This window comes from Carassius carassius, chromosome 13 (assembly GCF_963082965.1).
Source record: "Carassius carassius chromosome 13, fCarCar2.1, whole genome shotgun sequence".
In the NCBI taxonomy this organism is placed as follows: domain Eukaryota; kingdom Metazoa; phylum Chordata; class Actinopteri; order Cypriniformes; family Cyprinidae; genus Carassius; species Carassius carassius.
Genome location: NC_081767.1, coordinates 18,649,007 through 18,675,698, shown reverse-complemented (window position 1 = coordinate 18,675,698; position 26,692 = coordinate 18,649,007). Strand labels below are relative to the sequence as shown.

At 37.0% G+C, this 26,692-nt stretch overlaps 1 protein-coding gene across 5 annotated transcripts in view; it reads left to right on the top strand.

Moving 5' to 3' along the window:
- The window catches only part of LOC132156029 (galactosylgalactosylxylosylprotein 3-beta-glucuronosyltransferase 1-like), a 92,223-nt gene that overhangs the window by 12,008 nt on the left and 53,523 nt on the right, over positions 1–26,692 (top strand). For 3 of the 5 annotated variants that reach the window (XM_059564843.1, XM_059564840.1, XM_059564845.1), the window contains exon 2: positions 22,612–22,836. The gene's annotated coding sequence lies outside the window, so the exon portion shown is untranslated. The remainder of the gene's footprint in view (positions 1–22,611; positions 22,837–26,692) is intronic. The other 2 variants (XM_059564841.1, XM_059564842.1) reach the window with 1 other exon arrangement.

Here is a 26,692-nt window from a genome sequence, read left to right as displayed (position 1 = left end):
AAATATCGTCGTTAATCTATTCTCAAAGTTGGTTTGGGAGCTGGGTCTATACTACGCGACTATGATGACTTTCACCTTGATATTTTAGCGCGGATGTATACCTAGCCGAATCTGTAGGGGGCGAGAATGAGTCTTTAAACCTGTGTGTATGCCTACTGTGAAATTACCATATCAAACGTGATGTGCTAAAATGGATGCAGCTAAGATGCCGCCGGGTTTGCTTCAGGGAATTTGTATTTTTTTTAAAGAAGCTTCCCAATGGAAACCTCGACAAGACGCACTCCTGTTTCACACATAATCCGTCTGCAGTGCGTATGCAGTCCGTGTGCGTTACGTATGTGGTGTAGAAGCAGCAAGGACTCATACTTATTGTGCTTTCACACAGGACGCGTTTGCAGTCCGCTACTCGGTATGTAAACGATCGCTGCACTGCTACAGACGCAACGCTCCTGGAACGCACTGACGGACCGCAACCGTGTGAACGCTGGAAACCGTTAACATGGGTGCGTAAAAAAAAATATGCAACGCATACGCACTGCAGATGGATTATCTGTGAAACAGATGTAAGGTTGTTTGCACCTTGTGCAATGTGAATTAGTTTACAGCTTTCTCAAGCAGTTTGTGATGCACTTTGGAAACAGGAGATGAGCCCCTGATCTACAGCACCAACTGTCTTGAGAAACCCATTCTCAAAGACTTAATGTTACTTTTAGTCATTATTTTATTTGGGAAGCACACATATTCTGAATGCCTTCGGCAGAATTCAAATGAGCCATTTTAATCTAGATTAATCTAGATTAATTCCAAGATTACAGTGAGATTAATCTAGATTAAAAAAATGAATCTATGCCCACCACTAATATATACATATTTATATAATCACTTCTAGAGACCAATTTACATAAACTAGCTAGAGTGTGAAAAGCATGTGTTAAGAGACTTTAAAGTGCCTATAAAAAAACATCCATATGTCCTGTCTGTCCAAATAGGTTCCAATTTCCAATGTGGTCAAACTCAATTAAATTTAGATATTTTTTTTTAATTATTTGTCTGGTTCAGTAGAAAAAAAAAAGCACTGTCACATAAAAGTAGTTCTTATGACTCTACCCTTAAAAGCTGGCCTTGTGATATTTTGGAGTTGCATTAAATCTTGAAAACCATGGCTATTTTATAACTGACCTTCACCTTATCAGACAGAGCCGTTTTATCCTTTAGATAAGCATCTGTGCAATGGACATTACTGCCGTGGATTGTGTGGAACAGGCAGCCATTAGGCAGTGTGTAATTGATCGGTTCTCTGTCACCCGCACAGTGCACCAGGGGTGAATCATCACCACTTAGGTGACTGCTAGACAGAGATGTGAGAAAAAAGACTAATGGTGCAAGGGATACATTCTCATTTACAATCATTGGCACCAATAGCCTACTACTGAGCTAAAGAAAAGATTTTTGGTAGAATTTTAAACAAGTGAGAAAGTCAATGCAAGATGCAAAAGTAATCTTTTTTGCTACTAATAGTTATTCAGCATCATGCAATGAGAGGGTGCATTTTTCAAATTGCTTCAGTCTGTAAATTGTGTCCCTGTGGACGACAGCCCTCCAGAGGAGGCATTTGCACACAGAGTTGTCCTTATCAGCCTAACTCAGTGAGAGAGACTGTCAAAACAACGGCCAATTAAAGGGCTCCATCTGTGCTATACAGGCAATTCGTTTGAGAAAGTGTAACATGGCTTCCAGGAGGTCATAATGTAATCTTAATACTGACTGTCGCGTTCAGTGCATGTGCAGCTTTAGTCCAGATGAACACAGACTTAATTTGTATCCTGCGGATTAGTACAAATATCACGCTTTGTAAGATAAAAATATGCACTTATGATTTTCCCCCTGGCTTTCTGTAATTTAGCACATGGTTGAACCAGTTGGTAAAAAACCAATTGCAGATTGTAAAAAAAAAAACACATTAATTCTCATGTTTCACAGTGAAGACATATGTGATTTACAAACCACAGCTGAATTATTCCTAAAATATGGTGGCAAACATTGCTTGACTTTGTGTTACTTCCACACCCCTACATCCGGCCAAAATCTATCTAAAATAGTATGTAATAAATGACGTATTATTTATTTATTTTTCTACTTACTTATTAACAGAGCCCCGCACATGACATGCAAGAAAAAATAAATAAATTGTGCGCACGATTTACTAATTCGTTCCCTCAATGTACTAAAACGTGCACACGATTACTATTGCGATTACTATTGCGAACGAATTAGGAAATTGTGCGCACAATTTATACCAGTAAATCGAGTGAACAAAATAGTAAATCGAGGGAACGCAATAGTAATCGTGTGCACGTTTTAGTACAGTGAAGGAACGAATTAGTAAATCGTACACACGATTTAGTCTAATATTTTTTCCTGCATGTCATGTGCGGGGCTCCGTACTTATTTATCATTTACAAAGCATTATTGTGTCTAACAAGTCTGCAAAAATTAACTAATTAAAATGAATGAATTAAAAAGTAATTCATAAACTTACTTTTTATCACTTTATTTCACGTTATTCATTTTTAAAACTATTATTTTGCATACCTAAAATAGTTAAAAGTTCAGAGGAAAAAAATAGTCTGTTTAAACGTGTACATGGTGAGTTGAGCATTTACCTTTCAATTTTTGTTTTTTTTTATTTTTGCTTGTGAAAAAAAACCTGTATCTTTTCCACAGAAAGCTGGCAAGTTTATCCTCAATCGTTGCTTCTCCAATACAATTAGAAATAATTACCAAACAGTCTTATGTGTTTGGATGGTTTCAAACAAAGTCAGCAGTTTATGCAGTTTTTAATCAAGTTACTGCCAAAAATGTTTTACAATGCACACTTTATTCCAGCCCACATAAGAATCATATCCATTCAGTTTCTACCACTTTATAAGCCCATTTTAATCCACTATAAATTGTTGGTATCTTTCCTGTGGGATGTTATATAAAGCTCATCAGAGCAACAGTAACCAAGGGGGCTGGAGTTTAGCGAAGGGTCAGTTCTTTGCTTCAAGTTAATTAGCTCACTTGCTTTTCTGGCCTGATGACTTTAAACATGCAAACTGAACAATGACATCAGAAATTTTATTGAAAAGGTCAATCAGTCTGAAGACAGCATGTAGCAAGTGCAATAAATGCTCTGTGTAAAAAGAAACTCAAGCCTATTCCCTGCAATCCTTCTGGAGCACGGGGTCCTGTGAGATTTTGATCAGGGAGTACTCTGCCTGCCAATGCCGGCTCTGACAAGATCACAGGCGAGGGCGAGCAGGACACACTGGGCCGAGTTAAGACCTTGGCTCAGCGCTGCTGACTGGCAATACTGATTTGTTCCTACTGTTTCCACAGCAACGGCCATGCCTGGTATGTCGTGCTGAACACACACAGGATGGGAGGAAACAGACATCATACTGTATTTGTACCAGTTCACCTCCATGTTGTGCAGCTACACAGCATGAGTTAAACATAACGATGTCCTTATTGTGATCAAATGGAAACCAGTCATGAAATCAGTTCTGTTGTGCTTTGGTAAAACAAAGGAAACCACTTTATTTATTTTTTTATATATATATATATATATTTTTACAGCTGTCATTCGGTGGTGTTTTTTTTGTTCAGCACACAGGAATTATTTGCTCATTACTTTGTCAAAATCTCTTTATTCTCAATGTAAAATGTGTCTAAATTGCTCCTCAAGATTCCTGCTGTGTGGGTTCTGGTGCGAACTGAGGCAGCCAAGCCAGATGCTTTGCAGTATATTACTGCATCTCCTGAGATTGCGAGTATACAGCAGAGTTTTTAATCAAACACCTGAATGTCACTGAGAGCAGAGGAAACAGATCTTCCTCTTCATCAACATGTGGACCTGATTTTCATTAGACACTATCTAGACATACATTTATTGGAGTCTCAGACATGAAAAGTCTCAAAGCCAGCTGTTATAATGATCCCATTTCACAAAATAAATAAATAAAATAAATCCTTTGGATACAAGTGTTCTAAATTTCTAATAGCATAATGCAAATATGGGATTAAAAAACAAAAATTGTATATTTGTGAAAATGCTTTAAATGAGAAAGCGATGCAGAAAAGAAGCAACTAATTAACTAATGGTCTTAAACCGTTATTTTTGTATTCAATTGCAAAAATAGCAATATAAAAAAAAAAAAAAAAAAAAAAAAAAAAACAATTTAGCTAATGGTCTTAAACGTTTCCACCATGCTGTATATACTGTAGGGCACTACATCCAACAAAGAAGCAAAAGGCCAATTAAATTTTCCTAACAAAATGGAAAATATGGTTATGCATTGAGAAGCTGAAATGGTAATCAACCAATAAAATCCCCAGTTATTCCATATGAATGTATGGCTAATTTTTACTCCTGTCTTATTGCTCTTTCTCATGGTGTCAAACACGATCAATAACACCTCCCTCTTCCTTATTGCTCAATCACTTTCCAAGTCAAATCACACCAAGACGATGAAAAACTGTATTAAATAACATTTTAAATCAGATATTGTTGGTCGTACCAATGCAGAAATTAACTGTGCAGCTTTAGAAAGTTCAGGATTGAACACTTGTGCCACTTTAATTTATTTTCTAGTTGTAGATATGCTGACGTATCACGTTTGTGGCAAAGAACTTTTTTGATTTTTGGATCATATAATAGCCAATATAAATCCAATAGTTTCATCTAGTCATCCAAACCGACCTAACTTATGAAAAACATCACCATTAGTCTGATATTTCTCGTGTGGATAAGCCTGTGAAAGTCCATTTACCACCTTCTGTCTGTATTCTTGGACAAACCATCCTGTCAGTTCTGGCATTCAGGCTTAATCCTCATTTACCATGTAAGCAGATTCAGGCATTATAACAGACAAGCTGTGGATGTACAGCCAGAGAGACCTGCTAAATATAACTGCTAGAGAGAGTTTTACAGGGTTTTCTGTCTATGTCTGGGTGTCCTAGAGCAGGAGGAGCTCAGAAAGAGGTTAGCAGTGTGTGTTACCCAGATAGTAACAGGCTGAGCAGAGAGTTAAGAGGCATAAAAGCTTTTGAAATGAATAAGTAGAGATGATCCTAACAAGAGTGACAGGAAAATAACAAATCTGATAAGACTTCCTGTTTGGGATTATCATTAGCACAGCCATGAGCAATTTGTTTGCCATAAGCATCTATCAGACAAAGGGCTGTACCCGTGCAATAGTCATTTAAAATCGCACCGTGTTCTTGTAGAAGAGACTGGCAGCAATTGTAACACCCTAAATTTCTTCAATCACAAACATGTTAGACTGAGACACATTAAACATATGCTTGGTAAACATGTGAGCGCTTAACTTTGTGACAAATTGTAAACAAAAAGTTGATTTTGAAAAGGCTTTTTTATAAATAATTTAATTTGATGAAAGTGAAAACGATGGCATTTCACTCAAAAAAAAAAAAGAAAATGAAAAAAAATGAAACTGAGCAAATATACAGTAAGAGTGTATATGAAAAAAAAGACAGTAAGAGTAAGAGTAAATAGGAGTTTTTAGGTATAGGAAAATTCATCAGCTCTGGACTTCAGATTGGGTGAATCATGACCCATATGACATATTGGATTTATTTTATTTTGTTTTATTTATTTATTTTCTCAGAATTTTTTTTTATGATTTCTGGTATGTGAATTGGCAGATGTCATTGTATGCCTTTGAAATTGACATCATATATAGTAAATCTGACCATTCTTGCCTTGTATCCAGTTATACCACTTACCAGTGATGTGTAACAAAGAACGGTTTTCCTTTGTGCTATTACAGGTCATTTATTTTCACCTTGCAGAAAGAAAATTCACTGAGAAACAAAATGATAAAATGGAAATTACCTTGAAGTAAAATGCATCAGGGTTGGTGTTCAGGCTATTAGCTAAGACAATGAAAAAGGGAAGCTGTGACGGTGAATTGAAAAGCAAAGGGAGACATTGCTTTCTATGATGTGTTGTTTTTTTGGCTCGAACGAGGCCCAGTAATGTAGATGAAGAGTCTATATAGAGCACCTCAGCCTGTGGAGGAGGGATCATTGGGTAATGGCTTAGATTGCAGTGCAATGTCAAGCCTGTGGATATAGACACAGATGACAGCATAACCCCATTTCTGCAAAGAACAGAGATGTGTCTTGAGTAATGCTTTAGGTCATCTAATACAGGTTTATCTCAGTAAATTAAAATGTCATGGAAAAGTTCATTTCTATAAGTAATTCAACTCAGATTCTGAAACTCAAGTATTAAATAAATTCAATGCACACAGACTGAAGTAGTTTAAGTCTTTGGTTCTTTTAATTGTGACTCACATTTAACAAAAACACCCATTATAATGCCCACCAACACCTGAAATAAATTTTCCACGACATTCTAATTTATTAAAAACAACATTTGAGATATAGCTTATGATTCTGTCTCTTAAAGATTTTTTTTTTCCGCTGGAAAATAGAATAACAGACTACAGAAGAAAAAAAAAACATTCTCACTAAAATTTAATCTGTAATTCCACTACAGTATTTTCTTCAATATATTTTTATCCCATATAAAAGAATATTTGCTGATGGTGAAGAGCAAGAAAAGTTGAGCCATGACTCTTCAGTTTGGTTCTTTCACACTGAATATATCTACCAAAATTATATAAATTCTAATAAAAACAAAAAACAAAAAAAACAACTCACATTAATAGTCTAAAATGTGATAATTTATAATATACGATATAAAAATTTAATCTTTAACCTAATTCAAATACCATAGGAAACTAACAAAATCTGATTTATTTATTTATTCATTCATTCATTAGTTGCTTGACCACATTTTGTTTCTAAGAGATTTGCATGTAATGCTGCTGACAACATGCCAGTATATAAATATTATTATTCAAATGTTTGTAGTTTTTTTGTTGTTGTTGTTTTTATTCGGTCTATTAGAAACTAAGATAATTTATCAATGTTCTAATATATGAAGTAGACAGACAGACAGACAGATAGACAATCTGAAAGACAGATAAATAGATAGACGGATAGATTTAATTGCTATTGCAAGTATTGCATTATTCCTCACGCCTGCTTATTTTCTCTAATTTACAGTTTGCCTTAACCTCTAGAAAGCTGCGGTTTAACCTAATGAAACTGCAAGCTAATGCTAGTTAATATACAGAGAACCTATGAGACTAAATCAAGTTTAAACTGACCGTGTCGTTGGGTGACATGGAATGAGAATCTTCTACTGCACTTTCTGCAACCACAGAGCCTGATGCATTTATGCCCTCCTTACTAGTTCATAAAACTGCCACCCTAAGCCCTGCAATGCTGTCTGGGGCTGCATACGGCATGACAAATAGCTTACTCTGCTTTTAGCTCAGTTCAATAAGGCCTAAATTGCCACTTACATGATTTTGCTGAGAGTATGGCAGATGAGGTTGAGACAGACAGTGCATCCTTGTGTCAAAGCAATTTGGGTCTCACATTTCAAGTAGGTAAACGCAGTGATGGAGCTAATTTTGCAGACAGCTGTGAATAAAATAGTTTTCAGCAGATGCCTTTATTAAATCGAGGGTGCTCTCTGTCTCTCTCACTGTCAGTAGATGCCAGCTGTTAGAAAGATATAACTGAAAATATCCTCGGCTGTCTCCATTTCTTATGTTTTTAAGTCAGGAGACAAAACAAGTGTCCAGCCATGAGCTACATTTAACTACTAGCAGAAAGATCTTCATGGAGGATTATGTTTCAAGATACTGTCCATCATCACAAAGGTTCAGATGCTCAATTCCAGTGAGAGATCAGCAAGCTTTGTTGGGTTTATTTAAAATCTCACAGCAGCAGTATTTCTTAATGCTATGCCAACTGGCATGAAGACCTGGATGCCGGAACGGGTTTTTTTTTTTTAACAACATACAACAGCGTTAAAAATGTGTCCATTAAATTACTTCACTTCAGGTCTTTACCATGCTGTTTGACTGTGTGAAAATGCTAAGACTAACTGTGGGATAACAAAGTCATACTTTATCCTGATACCGTTCAAATTTTGGCATTCGTTTTTAGTAATTTGTTTTTTTACTAATATTTTTATATTTTTATACAGCAAGGATGCTTTAAAATGATCAAAAGTAAGAATTTTACATTGATACAAAAAAACAAAACAAAAACAAAATTACATGTTCTTTTGGATTCAAATAATCCTGAAAAATATTTTCGCAAAAATATCAAGCGGCACACTTCTCAACATTGATGATATCCAAATCAGCATATATTGATCCTGATCGCCCTTGTGGGGTTTATTTAATTTAAATAAACAGCTATTTAATTATTTGGTAAGGTGCCTTTTATGAATACTAATGAACTTTTAAGAATAATACAGTCAGTCATTATTGCAGAATACAAACTCGCAAGTATAGTGCAACATTTCAAAAAAAGCTTTCAAAAATTGCCTGTAAATAACAGTGATTTCCATAATGCTGCTGTAAGCCTATTCTAAAACATCAATATGAAAGAAAAAGATGTAAACAAAGCAAAAGATATCTTTAAGCAACCTGGGGCACCTTGAACAGTCAATATTCGGATTCTTTTTCGCTTGTTCACATGGCTGCTTGATTTTTGTGAGCTGAAGGGCAGGTCTATGTGAAATGCACCTACAGGCTGCTGTTATAGCTCCATCTGTGACCAAAACTCATTTCTCTGTTTGTCTTCACGCTGTGTATATTTTACAGCCAGTGATTTGTGATTGGTGTTCGGTCGGGTGTTTTGCATATGTTATTGATTTTCTCCTAAGCACTCAGGGTGCTGAAAAGAATAAATAATCTGTGCAAAATTATTGCCTCCATGGCAAGTTCTGCTTTGTTTGCGGAGGCTCCCTGGTGTGCTCTTTTAATCACACTGTGTTAATTGTAGCTTGAATTCACCAAAGCCAGCAAGACTGCTGTAGGATTACAGGATCTTTGAGGCATGCACAGTGTGAAAGGCCTGTTTCAGTTGCTTGTGAAAAAGTAAACATGAATTCACATTCTGGGAAAATCTGTCAGGCCCTCACCACCACCCCCACACACCCATGAATCCATGTCAATGCAGATAAAATATAAGACGCTGCCTCCCTGCATCCACAGCTGAGCTACTGCATCTTCACAATGTTCTCTCAAATCTAACAAGACTCTGCAGAAAAATGTCAGCAGATCTTCCATACTTGCATGTGTATTTCTGTCTTGCACTGTAGGATGAGATTAACTATTGCCATCCAACTTTGCTAGGTGTGTTAGTCAATGTAAATATGTTGTTATATTACATTAACTATTAAAATTATATTGTAATTTAATGTTTTAAGATTGGTATAGAGAGATACACAGTGGGGTCAAAGAGTTTGAGATCACTCTAAGTACAGATTTTTAGTTTAGTGGTTTAAGGAAACTAAACGCATCTTGATAATATAATTTGTAATACATTTTTTATTATTAGAACATTTTTATATTTTATTATTATGAAATGTGCACAATCAATTTCACACAGAATAAGATTTGTAAACAGATATTTGAAATATAAATTGATGCTGTAATTACCACAAAACTACTAAGAAATCCTTAAATAGTAATTAATAATAAAAATGTATTATTTATTATTATGATTACAACTTTTTTCATTTTATTATTATAATAAAATGGTATATAGTAAATTAGACAAAATAAGATTTGAAAACAGATATTTATTATTATTATTCTAACTTTTGATTACGAAAGTGTTATGAAATCTTTCTATTTTTATTATTATAAAATGTATGTGATCAGTTAGAAAAGAATGCTGAATAGAAGCATTTTTAGGCAGATATTTGGCCCTCGCTGTAAATAGGCAATGGTTTTATATGTTGATTGTTGACATGGATGGAATATTCATCTGATGAAGGCAAGATGTGTGCAAGAGTCCCTGAGAGGGATGAGAGCCTTGTCTGAGCTGATAATGAGAATTTGATTGAAACAAATACTCTAAGCAAAAATGTTCTAAAAATGTGTTAGCATTAGTAAAAATGGCTTAGCACAGTGTGTGTGTATATATATATATATATATATATATATATATATATATATATATATATATATATTGCAAAAAAGTTATAAATATAAATAAAGAGATATAAATAAATTTATAAAATTATTTGCAGTGAATGTAAGATTAGAAAATCTTTATTTTTCTTTGTGTAATTTAAACACTGGGTCTAAACCTTTTGCTTGCAAAATTCAATTAAGACTTTTTGTTTTAATTACTAAATTTCAACAAAATAAAATGCTATATCACAGCACAGGAGTGTAATTTGTAAGCATTTATCATAAATTTTGTTAATAAAGATCTGATAGCATGGTAAAGTTAGTTTAAGGTTTGATATTCTCTGCATATTTGCTTAGGCTGCTTTAGGGACCGTCTACAAGTTTACCTCAGTGCATTAACGATCCAAACCTTGACTTCCTGGTCTAAAATTGCTTCATTCATATTTGTGTACTTCTTTGAGGTGGTGTAGAATTTATGTCCTGTTTTTTGTTGGAAAAATCTTTGCTGTCCCACAGGCTAATCTTAGCATTTTCACACAGTGAAACAGCATAATGAAAATCTGAAGTGAAATGTGAATAATGAAAAGTCAGTCAGTAGATGAGAGTACATCTGTAAAATAAACATGTGGGAGAAAACGCATGCATGCATAATCATAGAAAGGGAAAGAATGATCGGCTTTAGCAGAGTAATACAACCTAGTTAGCATGACTGAGACACTTAATCTGAAGGACTCAGTAACATCTCTCAGGAGAGAAAATCTTCAGAACATGAAGTGCCCTGAAAGATGGGTGTCTCTTGTAAAGATCAGAGCCATACTTTCTTAGGATGGAGAGTATAACGCACAAAGCAGTGACACACAATGTAGCGTTGCTCATTTCAAACGTATACAATTAAGCAAGTGCCCATAATGGCACAAAACTGAAACCTTCTCAGCTGTTAGAACTCCTCTCAACACACTGCAGAAGTGGAACATCACGGAGACAAAAATGGAAAAGAACAAAGTGATGGGTACGGTCATATTTCCTAGGGTTCTTCAGGGAGCAGATGCAGGCAATCTCATTTAGAGTTAAACATGAGATGAGACGAGACACGCCTCCTCCTCTCTCACTCTCATTCCCTCTCTCTTTATCTGTCTCACACATGCAAACTCGGTGGTGTCTGATTATGTGGGCTTTGCACGAGCTGTAGAGAGCTGCCACTCATCCACTACAGAGTGACAAAACCCTCGGCGGTAATTTCAGTGAAAGTTTGGCAGCCCAGAGGAGGACTGTGGCTGAATGCGATTGGCCCCCTGATGCCTCTTTTGGAAGATGGTAGGACAGGCAGCTTGAAAAATGCACTGAAATTTAGAGAGAGGGAGAAGGAATGAGTGAGCTTGGAAAGAAACTACATTTCTACAGGTGCGATTTTGGAGTTGGATCAAATTTGGAGCCTTTGGGTGCATATTATGCCAAAATTAGTGTTGTGAATTAGCCAAATGGATGATTTGTTTCTTGGGTTTTGTGGACATTCTTTTGGAAATCAGTATGTACAGCTTGTATTCCATCTCACAAGACAAATAAAAAAAAACATACATACATTACTGCCCTGGTTCAGACACAAGAGACCCAGTGAAATGCTTCTCATTTCCAGCATATTATTAAGGCAATAATCAACTGGGTATCACGGTCCTCCTCTCGTCCCCATGTGGTTGTAATTACACTGACATGTAGACAGTGGCAAGCAAAGTGATTTTTACTCCCTGCAGAATGATCACTACCTCTATAACCTTCTACTCAGGTCGCTCAGGGAGCCACATGCAATTTCCATCCTCATTCAATTCAATTGCTGGAGCATGCTAATGGGATTTCTCATTGTTTGCTTGACTGCTTCAGTTGCAGTTCTTATTTGCAGGATGTAACCTTGTAACCACAGTGTGTAATATGTAAATGCATAAGGTCATGTGACATTACCTGAAGTGGTCACATTTTCAGTATTATGCGTATTTAATTCACAACTGACATATAGCATATGGAATTATTTAGTTCATTAGTGGTCTTAAAATCTAGGTATAATTTCTTTACATTAACTGAAAAATCATACAAAAGTATTAATACTTATCTATAACATGTTTGCGTAAAAATTTAATATATTTATATAAAGTTATATACTGTACATTTTATGTATGAAAATATAACACTTAAATACATTAATTTGGTACTATATAAATGTTATTATAGGTTATCACAGACAAACAACCTCAATTTTACACAATATGCAACACAGTGTAACTGTTCCATCTCTATAGCCACTAGAGGGTCCTTTGCCTGCTCTGAATAATGCTGAAGGCCTGCTCTAATAGACGAAGCCTACCTTGAATATACTTGACAATATTCAGCTGTGTAACAATATAGAGTGTGTCAAATTACAACTTTAATTCCATTTCTGGAATATCTACACCATGTTCAATAGGAAAAAGGGGAGTGTAGGTGTTCATAGGTAGGTGGAATTACTGCCCTTATACATTTTTCTGCACTGAGTTTGTTTTTACGTGAGATTCCAGGCTATTTAAGTATGAAGTACTTTATAAGTGAAAGACGCAGCAAATGCAACTCAGGCAAGATATATATATATATTTGTTCCCCTAACTGTGTGAAGGTATTTTCTCACCAGTTTCTTCGCAATTGCCCCCATAAAAAAATAAATGAATAAATAAATTAAAAAAAATTGTATCTGGGAAGGGCACTGGCACATAATTTCTTTGGGTACTTCTAAGATCAGGCCGGTGCATTCGATATTCAAGCAGTGTAGTGCCCAGGACAGAACACAAGGAGAGAGGCATTGTACACAGAGCTGCTGTAAACAACTTCAGCCTGGGCTGAAAATGAACCCGTGCTCCCCTTTTCCTGGGATTAACTGAATTCTTGCTGCCACTAAAGGGACTGGGAGAGCTGAGTGACAGCTAATGCTGATGAAAAAGGCATGTGATAAAAATGGCTGGACTTTTTCTGTACGATACGCTGACTGTGACGATATTGCTCTTTGATGTGCGCTTCTTAGTGAAGAAATGCAGCAGTTGACTGTCAAGGCTGTTACTTTAAATAGCTCCTTAAAAGCTGCTAAACACTATTAGCCTTCCAAAAATACAAAACCACAAGAATGAATGGGGGAAGTGGGGGGTCACACTTGATATATGTCTTATTTGTCTCAACTGTTTCTCCTGACCAGTGCTGAAGATCAAATGGAGCCTTCCCAGATGTTTCTCCTAGGAAAAGATCAGAGCTATTATCATTAACTAAAACTTAAACTAAAACCATAAAAAAAGACAAATGACACAACAAAATTACTAAACCTTTAATTAAAATGAAAACAAAATCTAAAAATAAAACTAATTCAAAAAGTATAGCTGTGTATATTATAATAGTATTTTTTATGTCTTGCTTCTGGACTGTTTACAGGTATCTGCTTGTATTTATGTACATCGTGTATATTGTTTTTTTCTTACATATATATTATAATATGTTACTCTACATAAACTTGCAAATTGCCCCTCCAGGACAAATAAAGTGTGTAAAATTTAACTGGATTGAATATCAATGATTCTAAATTAACACTGCATCTCATTCTCATTATGCTAAGGTGTCTACAATTTTATAGACCTATGCTTTTATACAGTGTCAAAAGGCATTTTAGGAGAAGCATCTGAAACCAACTTCATACCTAAAAGGACAGTTCACCAAAAATGGAAAATTCTGGCATCAATAACTCACCTTTTTTTTTTTTTTTTTTCTGCGGAACACACACACACACAAACAAACTCTTTTTGAGAAGTTTTTATTTTATTATTATTATTATTTTTGGGATAAATAATGGATGGTAAATGGTGCATAAAAAAATTATATTTCAGTCATGAGGCTTTGCAGTAAATTCTACATACTCTATAAGCTTAGATCAGACGGTCCTTCTAAAAGTCCTTGAGAAGGTTTTGGTGATAACCTGCTTTTCATGTCCACCTTTATTACCTGGCTAACATCCTGCATGGATCAGCATATCTGTTTACATAGGACTGATGCAACCATTCTATTCCACTGGCTTAAAACTAGCCATTCCCTTGGAAACCCTTGCATCAGACGAGTGAGTGCAGTTCACAGGTGTGCCAGAAGTCATAGACTGACCAATGATACTGCATAAATCCAGATCTGGCTGTTATCAGCATGCTTGCAGCTGGCAGGCTTTGGCGGACCTCTATTTTTCTCTGCAGGACGTTTCAAAGTGGGTTTTGATTTGATTTGAAGTGGGGAAGCAAAGGGAAAGTTTCAGCTTTGGGCTGAGAGATTTAACCCTAAACAGGTTCCCTGGCTGTGGGATAGGTTATATGTAGGGGTTAAGAACACAAGACTGTGTGACATTAACATTTGTATTACCAGTCAGACTTCTTGAATCTAGCAGTGAAGTATCTACGGATTCTTGCACAGTTTGGAAACCTGTGTCCTTTGTATTTCCACTGTAACTCCAAGTATTGAACATCTCCTTGTCATGCTACATAGGGATCGAGGAGTAAGGAGACACGGGAGACGCTGGGGATTTCTTCAACATGGAATTTTAATTCAAAGACATGGAAAACACAGGAACTCACACCACATAACATCCAAAGGCGAGGGAGGGTGGGAGAGCGGAACCTGGTCGGGGCACCATGGCGGATAAAGGGACTCGCGAGGCCATGGAGGAACGGGAGACTTGGGAGGGAATGGCGGAGCAGCCTCCGAGGCTGTGGCCCCAGCCTCTACAGCTGGAGCCGTCCTACCCTACCCCCGCCACCCCATAATACCTACAAACCTGATTCCAAAAAAGTTGGGACACTGTACAAATTGTGAATAAAAACAGAATGCAATGATGTGGAAGTTTCAAATTTCAACATTTTATTCTGAATACAACATAGATGACATATCAAATGTTTAAACTGAGAAAAAGGGGAAAAAATTATTTAAAATTTTATGGCATCAACACATCTCAAAAACGTTGGGACAAGGCCATGTTTACTACTGTGTGGCATTCCCTCTTCTTTTTATAACAGTCTGCAAACGTCTGGGGACTGAGGAGACAAGTTGCTTAAGTTTAGGAATTGGAATGTCCCATTCTTGTCTAACACAGGCTTCTAGTTGCTCAATTCTCTTAGGTCTTCGTTGTCGCATCTTCGTCTTTATGATGCGCCAAATGTTTTCTATGGGTGAAAGATCTGGACTGCAGGCTGGCCATTTCAGTACCCAGATCCTTCTTCTACGCAGCCATGATGTTGTTGCCATGCGAGGTTGGTGGTGTCTAGGAGCTCCGCAGGGTAAAGGCAAGTCATCCCGATCTGGAACAGTGTCATCAGGGTTTCCCCCTGAAGGTAGCTGGCGAGGGAGAGTGGCACAAATGCTCTAACATACATAACCGGGTCGTGTCTCGCCACTGAGGAGCAAGGAGATGCAGGAAATGCTGGAGATTTCTTTTAATTCAAAGACATGAAAAAAACAGGAACTCACAAAATACAATTAAAAGCCAACAGCAAACTCAAAACTGGAACACTTTTTATGCAGGACAAAAACAATGGGAAGACAAGACACACCTGGGATCAAATTAATGGAAACAGGGGACACCTGGAAAAAACAAAATTGGGACAGGAACACAACCAAAACACAGGACAGAGTCTGACACTCCTCAGGTGGTACTCAACAACATGTATTCAATCACATGTCTAAGATGTTTCAATTTCATACAGTGCATAAGGGGAAAGTTCCTCAACCTCTGAGCAATCAAATGCCATCTCTAAACAAAATAGTCCTCTTGGGTAATTGTCCATTTCATTCCACTGTTCAATAGCTTTGTGAAGAATAGAAAATAGTAACGTGACGACTGGTTTAGATTTAGTGATGTAGCCAGTCGATCCCACCAACTGGAGGATGCAAAGATGGAACAAAGTATAGCGACATGCTGAAACTAATTTAAACCAGTCCTGTTCTCCTGTATTAACTGAATGAGTCCACGCTAAATTGACTGTGCTTGTTACTTTCAAAATGAATGAGTGTCAGTTGTCATCATTTCCATTTATTTAACTACACAATAAAAACATGTAATGTTTCTTAAACATGTATATGCTTTACTTCATTATTGCTTGTAATCAACTGACAGCATGCCACATTTTTTAGTCTTGGATCTTCATCCTTAGCGTTTGCAGTTATATTATATAATTTTACATGCCATTCAAAAGTTTGGGATTGGTATGTTTTGATTATTATTATTATTATTATTATTATTATTATTTTATGCTCAACAAAGCTGCATCACAAATATAGTAAAGTAATATTGTGAAATTTTATTAGTTTCAAATAAGTGTTTTCTATTTGAATGCATTTTAAAATCAAACCTATTCGAAAACTTGGCCATTAGTAAATTATTGATGTAGGCTACTGACTACAGAAAAAAGGCATTTACTTTGTGTGCGTTTGCCTGAATTAATCATAACATGAGACTAAGATGGGTGATGAATTCTCTTTCAGTACAAAACCTACTAGTTTTCCTGTAAATTACAGATGTCTTCTTGTACACGTAGACCCAGCCATTATCAACAGCATCACTTTACCGCACACACAGAGCTCCAAACAAAAAAATCGAGTAAGGAGCCATTGGCTCCAATAAGAAAAAAACTTAGGTGCCAAATGATTTTTTTAGGTGCCACAGAATAAACATGTTTTATGCGTTTTATTTAAAATATTTATTTTACATTTTAACTTTTTAATCATACTGATGTGTTTATGTCTCATCTTTTCTTAACTTTATCAGCATTTTAATCCATCTTGTAGATGACCTGGGAATGAAGGTTCACTTAAAGTGGGAGCTAAATGTCTTTTCCAACTTGAAATATACAGTCATGCGTTGTTTATTACACAAAATCTGTACCAATATCATGGACCATAAGCATCACTTGGCCCCTGAGTATAGTTTGGGGTCCTCCTCAATGCATCCTGTAAATGTTGTCATACTCTCTTAAAAATAAAGGTGCTTCATGATACCATAGAAGAACCTTTTTTTCCTGTCTAAATGGTTTCATAAAGAACCTTTAACATTTGAAGACAATAACAGATTATGAAAAGGTCAGAAAGAGATTGTTCTTCAAAGAGCCTTTGACTGAATGGTTCTTTGTGGAACCAAAATTGTTCTGTGAAGAACCTTTTAAGCTCCGTTATTTTTAAGAGTGCATGTCTTTCACACTTTCAGTCTGTTTTTCTTAATTAGTAAAATTAAATTTTATAGGAGGAGTTGAATCATGTAGACAACCGGTCAAGTAAAAATATTAAAATTCAATAGCTCATAAATATAGCAAAATGCTCCTCTTTATAGTTATTTTTCTAGCTGACTGATGAGCTTATGGACACCGAAAGGTTACTGAGGTTAATATTACGTTGCAATGTTTACAAGCTTTACATGTTTTCCGCAGTTTGAAAGTGTTGTACTGTAGAATCTCTAATAAAATAGCCTACCTTTTGATGTTAATTCATGTTCATTATGTACTCTAGTAGTAAAGAGCAAGGTATGATAGGTTCACGTGCTGCTTGAACTAATGCACTACTCGCGATCACGCCTGCCGCATTAGGGGCCGTTCACATGTCGCGTCTTTTGCACGCTCAAGTTCGTTATTTCAAATGTAGGCACGCGTGCATGCTCATAATGGAAGCGACGCGCTCGTTTTTTTCCAGGCGCGCCTGCACCGCATCGAGTTAAAAACATCTCAACTTTTCAGAATCCCGCAAGCGCACCGCAGGTCATGTGACAAGAACCAACCAATCAGCTTCATCCTTTCCAGTACCAACGTTGAAAGCTCAGCCAAGATGAAGGAACAGCTGATCATAGCTGTATATGATAGCCATTTTTAAATAAATTTAGTAACAGAGCTACTGCAAGTGATTTTTAGTGCTGCAAATCCATTTAAGAGCACCAAAACTTTATTTATTGTTTGAATTTTATGAATTTGGAATAATTTTAAAGCTGATACTTTGTAAATTAAAAAGTAACAAAGCACAAAGCTTTTTGCGATTACTGGACGGCAAGTGCACTTCAAATAATGAAGTTCATGCATTAAAAGAACACAGCATGGACTAAGATCTTGTTAAGAAGAAGCCTTATGATTATAAACAAGAACTGTTAACGATATTGCCAATATCCACACAGATGACAGCTTTACCTGTTGTAGTTTGTTCAAGTTATGAACGAAATAGACGCTGTTTTTCTGCACTTTCTCTTCAAGTCTCCATCATTTCTCTCTCTCGCGCGCGTTTATCAGGTGTGTGTCAGCGCTGCTGCACGGCAGATGAGGACTGTTTAAAACTCTTTTTCCCACTAAAACTTCGATGCGCATTCTCTCAATGCGCGTACATAACAAAAGATGTGAATCCAAAACAATCAGGAAAAAAGGCATTACATGCAATTTTTTAAGAGATAACATGTAAATACATAGGCCAAGTCGCCAGTGGCGACCTCAGCAAAAACTTCACTCGCATTTTAATATTTATGGTCGCAAATGCGACCATTTTAGTCGCAGTTTGGAGCCCTGACACATCAATCATTTAGCAGACATTCTATTGTCTGTAGTGCGTTCTTGCATTTTTTTTTTCTACAGTGTAAAAGCACGCAACATGCAATTTTGAAATTAGCATGCCGTATGTGTCTGTTGACAGAAATGTTTGAGGGAACCATCGCTAGAGATAACTGACTCATGATTTGATGTAACAGAACTTGATGCCAGACTGGATTACTGCAACTGCAATATTTCAAATATTTATTTAGATTTACACTATGAAGTATACACTGACATACATTCAAATACATATATATATACACAGTACAGTACAGACCAAAAGTTTGGACACACCTTCTCGTTCAAAGAGTTTTCTTTATTTTCATGACTATGCAAATTGTAGATTCACACTGAAGACATCAAAACTATGAATTATATATGGAATTATATACACATAACAAAAAAAGTGTGAAACAACTGAAAATATGTCATATTCAAGGTTCTTCAAAGTAGCCACCTTTTGCTTTGATTACTGCTTTGCACACTCTTGGCCTTCTCTTGATGAGCTGAAAATATGTCATGTTCAAGGTTCTTCAAAGTAGCCACCTTTTGCTTTGATTACTGCTTTGCACACTCTTGGCCTTCTCTTGATGAGCTTCAAGAGGTAGTCACCTGAAATGGTCTTCCAACAGTCTTGAAGGAGTTCCCCGAGAGATGCTTAGCACTTGTTGGCCCTTTTGCCTTCTGTCTGCGGTCCAGCTCACCCCTAAACCATCTCGATTGGGTTCAGGTCTGGTGACTGTGGAGGCAAGGTCATCTGGCGCAGCACCCCATCACTCTCCTTCTTGGTCAAATAGCCCAAATGCCTTCAGTGTGACTCTACAATTTTCATAGTCATGAAAATAAAGAAAACTCTTTGAATGAGAAGGTGTGTCCAAACTTTTGGTCTGTACAGTCGTGGCCAAAAGTTTTGAGAATTACATAAATATTGGAAATTGGAAAAGTTGCTGCTTAAGTTTTTATAATAGCAATTTGCATATACTACAGAATGTTATGAAAAGTGATCAGATGAATTGCATAGTCCTTCTTTGCCATGAAAATTAACTTAATCCCAAAAAAACCTTTCCACTGCATTTCATTGCTGTCATTAAAGGACCTGCTGAGATCATTTCAGTAATCGTCTTGTTAACTCAGGTGAGAATGTTGACAAGCACAAGGCTGGAGATCATTATGTCAGGCTGATTGGGTTAGAATGGCAGACTTGACATGTTAAAAGGAGGGTGATGCTTGAAATCATTGTTCTTCCATTGTTAACCATGGTGACCTGCAAAGAAACGCGTGCAGCCATCATGGTGTTGCATAAAAATGGCTTCACAGGCAAGGATATTGTGGCTACTAAGATTGCACCTAAATCAACAATTTATAGGATCATCAAGAACTTCAAAGAAAGAGGTTCAATTCTTGTAAAGAAGGCTTCAGGGCGTCCAAGAAAGTCCAGCAAGCGCCAGGATCGTCTCCTAAAGAGGATTCAGCTGCGGGATCGGAGTGCCACCAGTGCAGAGCTTGCTCAGGAATGGCAGCAGGCAGGTGTGAGCGCATCTGCACGTACAGTAAGGCGAAGACTTTTGGAAGATGGCCTGGTGTCAAGAAGGGTAGCAAAGAAGCCACTTCTCTCCAAAAAAAACATCAGGGACAGATTGATCTTCTGCAGAAAGTATAGTGAATGGACTGTTGAGGACTGGGGCAAAGTCATATTCTCGGATGAAGCCCCTTTCCGATTGTTTGGGGCATCTGGAAAAAGGCTTGTCCGGAGAAGAAAAGGTGAGCACTACCATCAGTCCTGAGTCATGCCAACAGTAAAGTATCCTGACACCATTCATGTGTGGGGTTGCTTCTCATCCAAGGGAGTGGGCTCACTCACAATTCTGCCCAAAAACACAGCCATGAATAAAGAATGGTACCAAAACACCCTCCAACAGCAACTTCTTCCAACAATCCAACAACAGTTTGGTGAAGAACAATGCATTTTCCAGCACGATGGAGCACCGTGCCATAAGGCAAAAGTGATAACTAAGTGGCTCGGGGACCAGAATGTTGAAATTTTGGGTCCATGGCCTGGAAACTCCCCAGATCCCATTGAGAACTTGTGGTCAATCCTCAAGAGGCGGGTGGACAAACAAAAACCCACTAATTCTGACAAACTCCAAGAAGTGATTATGAAAGAATGGGTTGCTATCAGTCAGGATTTGGCCCAGAAGTTGATTGAGAGCATGCAAAGTTGAATTGCAGAGGTCCTGAAAAAGAAGGGCCAACACTGCAAATAGTGACTCTTTGCATTAATGTCATGTAATTGTCTATAAAAGCCTTTGAAATGTATGAAGTGCTTGTAATTATATTTCAGTACATCACAGAAACAACTGAAACAAAGACCTAAAAGCAGTTTAGCAGCAAACTTTTTGAAAACTAATATTTATGTAATTCTCAAAACTTTTGGCCACGACTGTACTGTATATATAAGGGTAGAATCAATTTGATTGTGTCCCCAAAAGTATACTTTTCTTACCTCCCCCAGACATCCTCCACATATTCCCTCTCTGCTAGCCATAGGTACTGACTAGTTCCCATGGAGACAGACACTGATTGTATAAGGCCTGTACATTTCTGACATGCAGATGTGTGCAGCAGTCCGAGACCAATAGAGCATCATTGAGATATTAAGGCTGACATTTCTTACAGACAAACACAATGTCAAGCTCCTTTCCCACTGGATTTATGGTGCGGTTGATGTGGTAAGTAGCGTTGACTGCACGGTAAGGTGGGGGCTGTATGAATACATCGCAACAGAAAGCAATAGACTGTTGATTCATCCCGTCTGTGGGCTTGCACACTTGATCAATACTAATCCCTTCATCTGTCAGAGGTCACATCCAGTTGTATATCTCTCACTGTCAGCACATGAGCACACAAGAAGTGACTCTCAGGACACTGCTTTAACAGTCTTCAGGGGTGAGTTGCTAAGAATGCAGTACTTGTTAAGCTCTCTTTTTCAGAACCTTCAAGTCTTGACGATTCAAGATTTTGATTTCAATATATATATATATTTTTTTACTAGTCAACTCAAAAACGTAACTACAACATGATTTAAGTAACATTTTCTTTATTAACGATGAAGTTAAAAAATAGATGCATTTTCTACACATGAAATTGTCAATATGTTGTAAATGTAACACAAATTAGCTCTCTTTGCAGAGAAAAATGCATGAAATTTGAAGGCGTATGTGTACAAACTTGTCTTAAACATATCCTGTATGTAAAAAAAGAATAATAAATAACCAACTGTATTTATTTATTTATTAAATTATTATTAACTGTATTTTGTTTTTTTACTTCATTGCTTTGAGTTTTAGGGTTAACAGATTTTTATTTTTATTTTTTACAGTGTAGGAATCCTATAGCAGTGATTATCAATTGCATGTGAGCATTGCACTGGCAGCTTCTACAAAAACTGTGATATACAGTATCATGTTCTGTACAACTCAATGAACTAAAATCAGCTAAAATCAGATTTTGGGCATATCCGACTCAAATTGATTTGTATGTTGAAAAGCAACACTAATCCAAACTAAATTTGCAAGTGGATTGATATCCAATTAAAATAACATTTTTGAAAATGTGCTTTATTAAGAATCTTAACATTTATACAATTAACCTCTTATGTGCCTTTGTGAGTACTTCCTAAAACTGATTACACTTTCTGAATAAACAGAACTGATTTAAATCACCTGAAAAACATCAGATTTGAATTACAAATCGGTTTGAGTGCAGTGTGAACGCACAACTTACAGTCCACGTTTATTTGTATTCATATTTCCCACCATAAATTAGCTCTAGTAATGAATTACGCCTACTCCAACCCTGTGCTCTCCTCATCCCCTGGTTCTCAATGCCTGCCTTTGTCTGAAGATGAGAATGATCCATTCTCTCTCTCTCTCTCACAGATGACCCCTCTTGTGTCCACAGCCGCCCGCTGAGGACGTGACTGCCCACGTGGTCTGGATGCCAGCAGCTCCCTCTCAGAGCCCCTGACGTCCCCTGGCAATCTGAGAAAGACATCCTCATCCTCCGTTTACACACTCTTGACCTCCCGGTCCGCGAGGATTATTGAGTCTCCGGATTACTGAAGTGTCCGGTTTAGCCGTGGGAGAAAGGGCACACTATTACTTGTGAGTATCCTCAGCTGCCTGTGCAATTACAGTCATTATGGGCTTTTGTGCTTACTTGGTGAAAAAGAAAATGCAGGGAAGACTTTAGAGCAAATGAAATGCTTCATCAAACATTATTGGCCATTACTTTAATTATCAGCATAACAGAATGAAATGAACGAAAACAGATCTTTCTTGCCTTGAGTTCTCAAATCTGACATGGCTCAAGACTAAATTGAAACCCGCTATACATGACGTGAAGGAACTGGGACATTGCCAGCGATGTCATTCTGCTGTTTTGGCCACAAAATGCCTAGAGCGAGACTCCAGCATGTTAGGGATTCGGTTAGTGTCTAGGTGAGTGGGTGCATAGTTTGTCAAACTACCACAATAAATGACAAACAAATGTACGAAATGGTTGTGTGTAGGTTCAGCATTTGCTAAGGTTGCCAGCTCTCTGAAGATTTCCAGTTTCAGTGTGAGAATGATTTTAGAAACTCAATATATTCAGGGAGAGGCCACACATTATTTGATTTCAACAATCTGTGAGGACTGGGCTTCATGCTGCTGGTGCAGAATATCTTAGGTCTGCTATTACCTGACAGTGTTTGCCTGGGTCTACGGGCAAATAAAAGGTGAAATCCACAAATGATTTGGAATCCAGAATGAATTAATGCAATCTGAGATGAGGAACAGGGAGAGCCAGAGAGGCTACATGGATGGATTTTTTTGTATGTGTATAAGGGCTGCTTGAATCAGAAATCGATTGTAGTGATGAAACCAGTACACATGTCTGAATGGATGAAGAAAAACACAAAACACTAAATGCACAGGTCCAGCTTTGAAAGAGACAAGCTGTTCTTTCTAGTGTCTTTTTTTCATTTTTTTTTTTCGTTAGAAAGATAAATTCAAAAAGGACCATATTTCCAGTCTTAATGGATGTTCCTTGTTATATTGTGTACAGCTCATAGGATAATTTTATTTCAAATAATAACCTTCAAATGTAACTTTTTTTTAAATATATAAAATGTCACTCTGATGTTGCATTTAACTCATTTATGAAGATTTCATCACTTGCTCTGGGCTAAACTTTAAAATGTTAATTAAATAACTAATGAAAATTCCATCATTTAATAATGATTTACTTATGTTCTCTGTATAAGAAGCAAGGAGTTCCAAGGCTATAATGGAAGCCTCCAAAATGAAGTGAAAATGTTTCATGTATTTGGTGACGCAAGACAGAATGACATAACACTGTTCCGATATATATGATTGAAAAGCAGAAACGGCAACAATCCTGAACTCAACCTAAATTAGTACCATTTACTAAAGAGACGAATGGCTAATCAGCAGTCTCAGATCAATCCGGGAGTCCAGCTGTCATGCATCTCCCGTCTGCTATAGTGAACATCTACTCAGACTCTTCTAAATAAGTGTCATTGGAGTCTTGCAGCTTTAGATAGCAGCACAATGGCTGTCACAAACACACTGCAACTTAAAAGGTGCACAAACATGGTCTGAAAGCACCAGGAGGCTAAATGTGAGGAACTGAATGGAAAGACTGTCCTTTCCAGCACAGCAGTGTTTCAGTGGCACATCCTGCTCCTGCAGAGTGTGGCTTAAGAGAGACCTGGGCTGATAAGCAGTTCTTGGAGTTAATTAACACCAGAGGTCTAGCAGCTGTTGTTCCTCACCCTACCTTTGTACTCTGCCCTTTTATGATTGCCATTACAATTCTATTACAAACTAACTAAGATCAGTTAGAAATGATCCAATATATGCAGTAGACAGATACAGACAGACAGACAGATCTATTTGTGCAATAAGAATATCTGAGGTATGAAAGTGCAGGGAACAATTTTTATAGTAATTTACTGGTAAAGCATAGAACGGACGGACAGATTAATTTTAAATGTACATATACTTTTATTATAATTTCCCTGTACTAGTATTGCTCTATTGTATGCATTATAATTTATAATGTCACATAACAATATCTTTTATGTGTGTGTTTGTGTCCATAATCAAACTGAGACGGACTGTAATGCTTTTTACTCATGTGCCCATTAACTGACAGTACATTAAAACTGTAACACATAGATTTGCTGTGCGTTTGACTCCATCAGCATAGCACAAATGGAGGGACATGTGTCTATACATCCCACCCACAGGGATAATGACATCTCACATTATACAAGAGCTTGAAGATCTGAAGGACTGTGGATTCATGAAAGGCATCTATCCACTTGAGTGCAAAAAAATAAAATAAAATAAAATAAGTGGAAAAAATATTTTAGTTATTTGATATCTATCTGTCCATCTGTCTTCTTGAAAGTAAAAAGGTTTATCACCCCAATGGTTTTATCACTTTTAGGCAGATGTGAGCAGGCCTAGAAAGCCTAGCAACTCCAGCACATGGACAATTTATATTTCTAAGGAAAAACACTTAAGCCCATTCATTTCCATGCTCAGAGCAGTATGTTAAAAGAAGAAACTAGCTTGTTTTCCAGAAGGCTAAGCATTTGATTTGACATCCATGCGCCTCAGCAGCCTTGCGTGTTAAAATTCTCTCCCAATTTGGAACAGTAATTCATTTCTTAACGCTTTCTGTGGAGCCTTAAAATTTTATAAAGAATAACAATTTCTGCTCCTCTCTCTCAGCTGCGACGAGGAGTGGCACACATCCACAAAACATTCCATTATGGACCCAGAACGAGCTTTATTAATAGGCTATTTTTTATCTGCTCATTAAGAAATCAATAGGATACGTCCACATTTGAAACAGGATGTGACCTTTGCGTCTGAGACTGATCTGATATCATCAGAAAATCCTCAAATCTTGCATGTTAAATTATAGCTGCTGTGATACTCAAAAGAGTCTACTTACAGCTGTGTGGGAGCGCGACTGATATGTTTGCAATTGAGTCGAACTCACAAATAAATCTATGAATGTCTCGCACAGTGACTGAGACAAACCCATGGCATTGTGGCTTGTTTATGTGACATGATTTTAGAATTAGTTTGGCTGCGAGTAATACAAGTACATGAGCCAAAGCGCGTGTAGTAAATCCACTCTAAATATTTTTTTCTTTTCTGTGTGCTTCTTTTTGATCTTTGGAGTAATCCCATCATTGTAGAGCATTCCCTGTGTGGAGGGTTTATCGCGAGTACTTCCATATGCCATTTACATGCTCCTAGCCTGTTTGCACACAGCTGCTAAGCTATGCAAACAGCAACACAAACTCAACACGTCTTAATGCATGATAAATGTGTGTGAAGTGAGATGGGCAGTTTGGGAAAGAGAAGGTGAGGACATAAACATGGAAGACATTGCCTAGTACATATTAAAATGGGTAACACTTTAGAATACTAGAGTACATCATTAATAAATAACTGCACAGGAAGAAAATAACAATATTGGGGAAGACAAGAACCTTCACTGCTGAAAAATATAAATCCAAATACAATCATCTGTGGGGATTTTCAAGATGCTCAACTTTTTAGCAGTTGCAAGTCCTGAGGCAGTACACGATAGTGGTCCTCCCTAATGTGATATGGAAGTTCTGTTTTCCAGTAAGAAGAAGAAAAAAAAAAACCTTGGTGCTGTAATGCAAGTTGTATAATGCCCACAATCTACACAGTATATATAGCAAGCAAGATTAATGAATGTGTAAAATAGCCTTCGGTTAAAGTGATAGTTTTGCCAAAATGAAAATTACTCACTTTCAAATGATGGCATTCAGTTTTGGCAACCTATCCTTTCACTAAATGTTTTATTTTAATGTTGTATAATATCCCTATAGATGTGCACAAAATCGGAAGCATTAACATGTTAATTCACAAGTGAGCTTGAGGAATTTTTATTGGAACTTCAAAA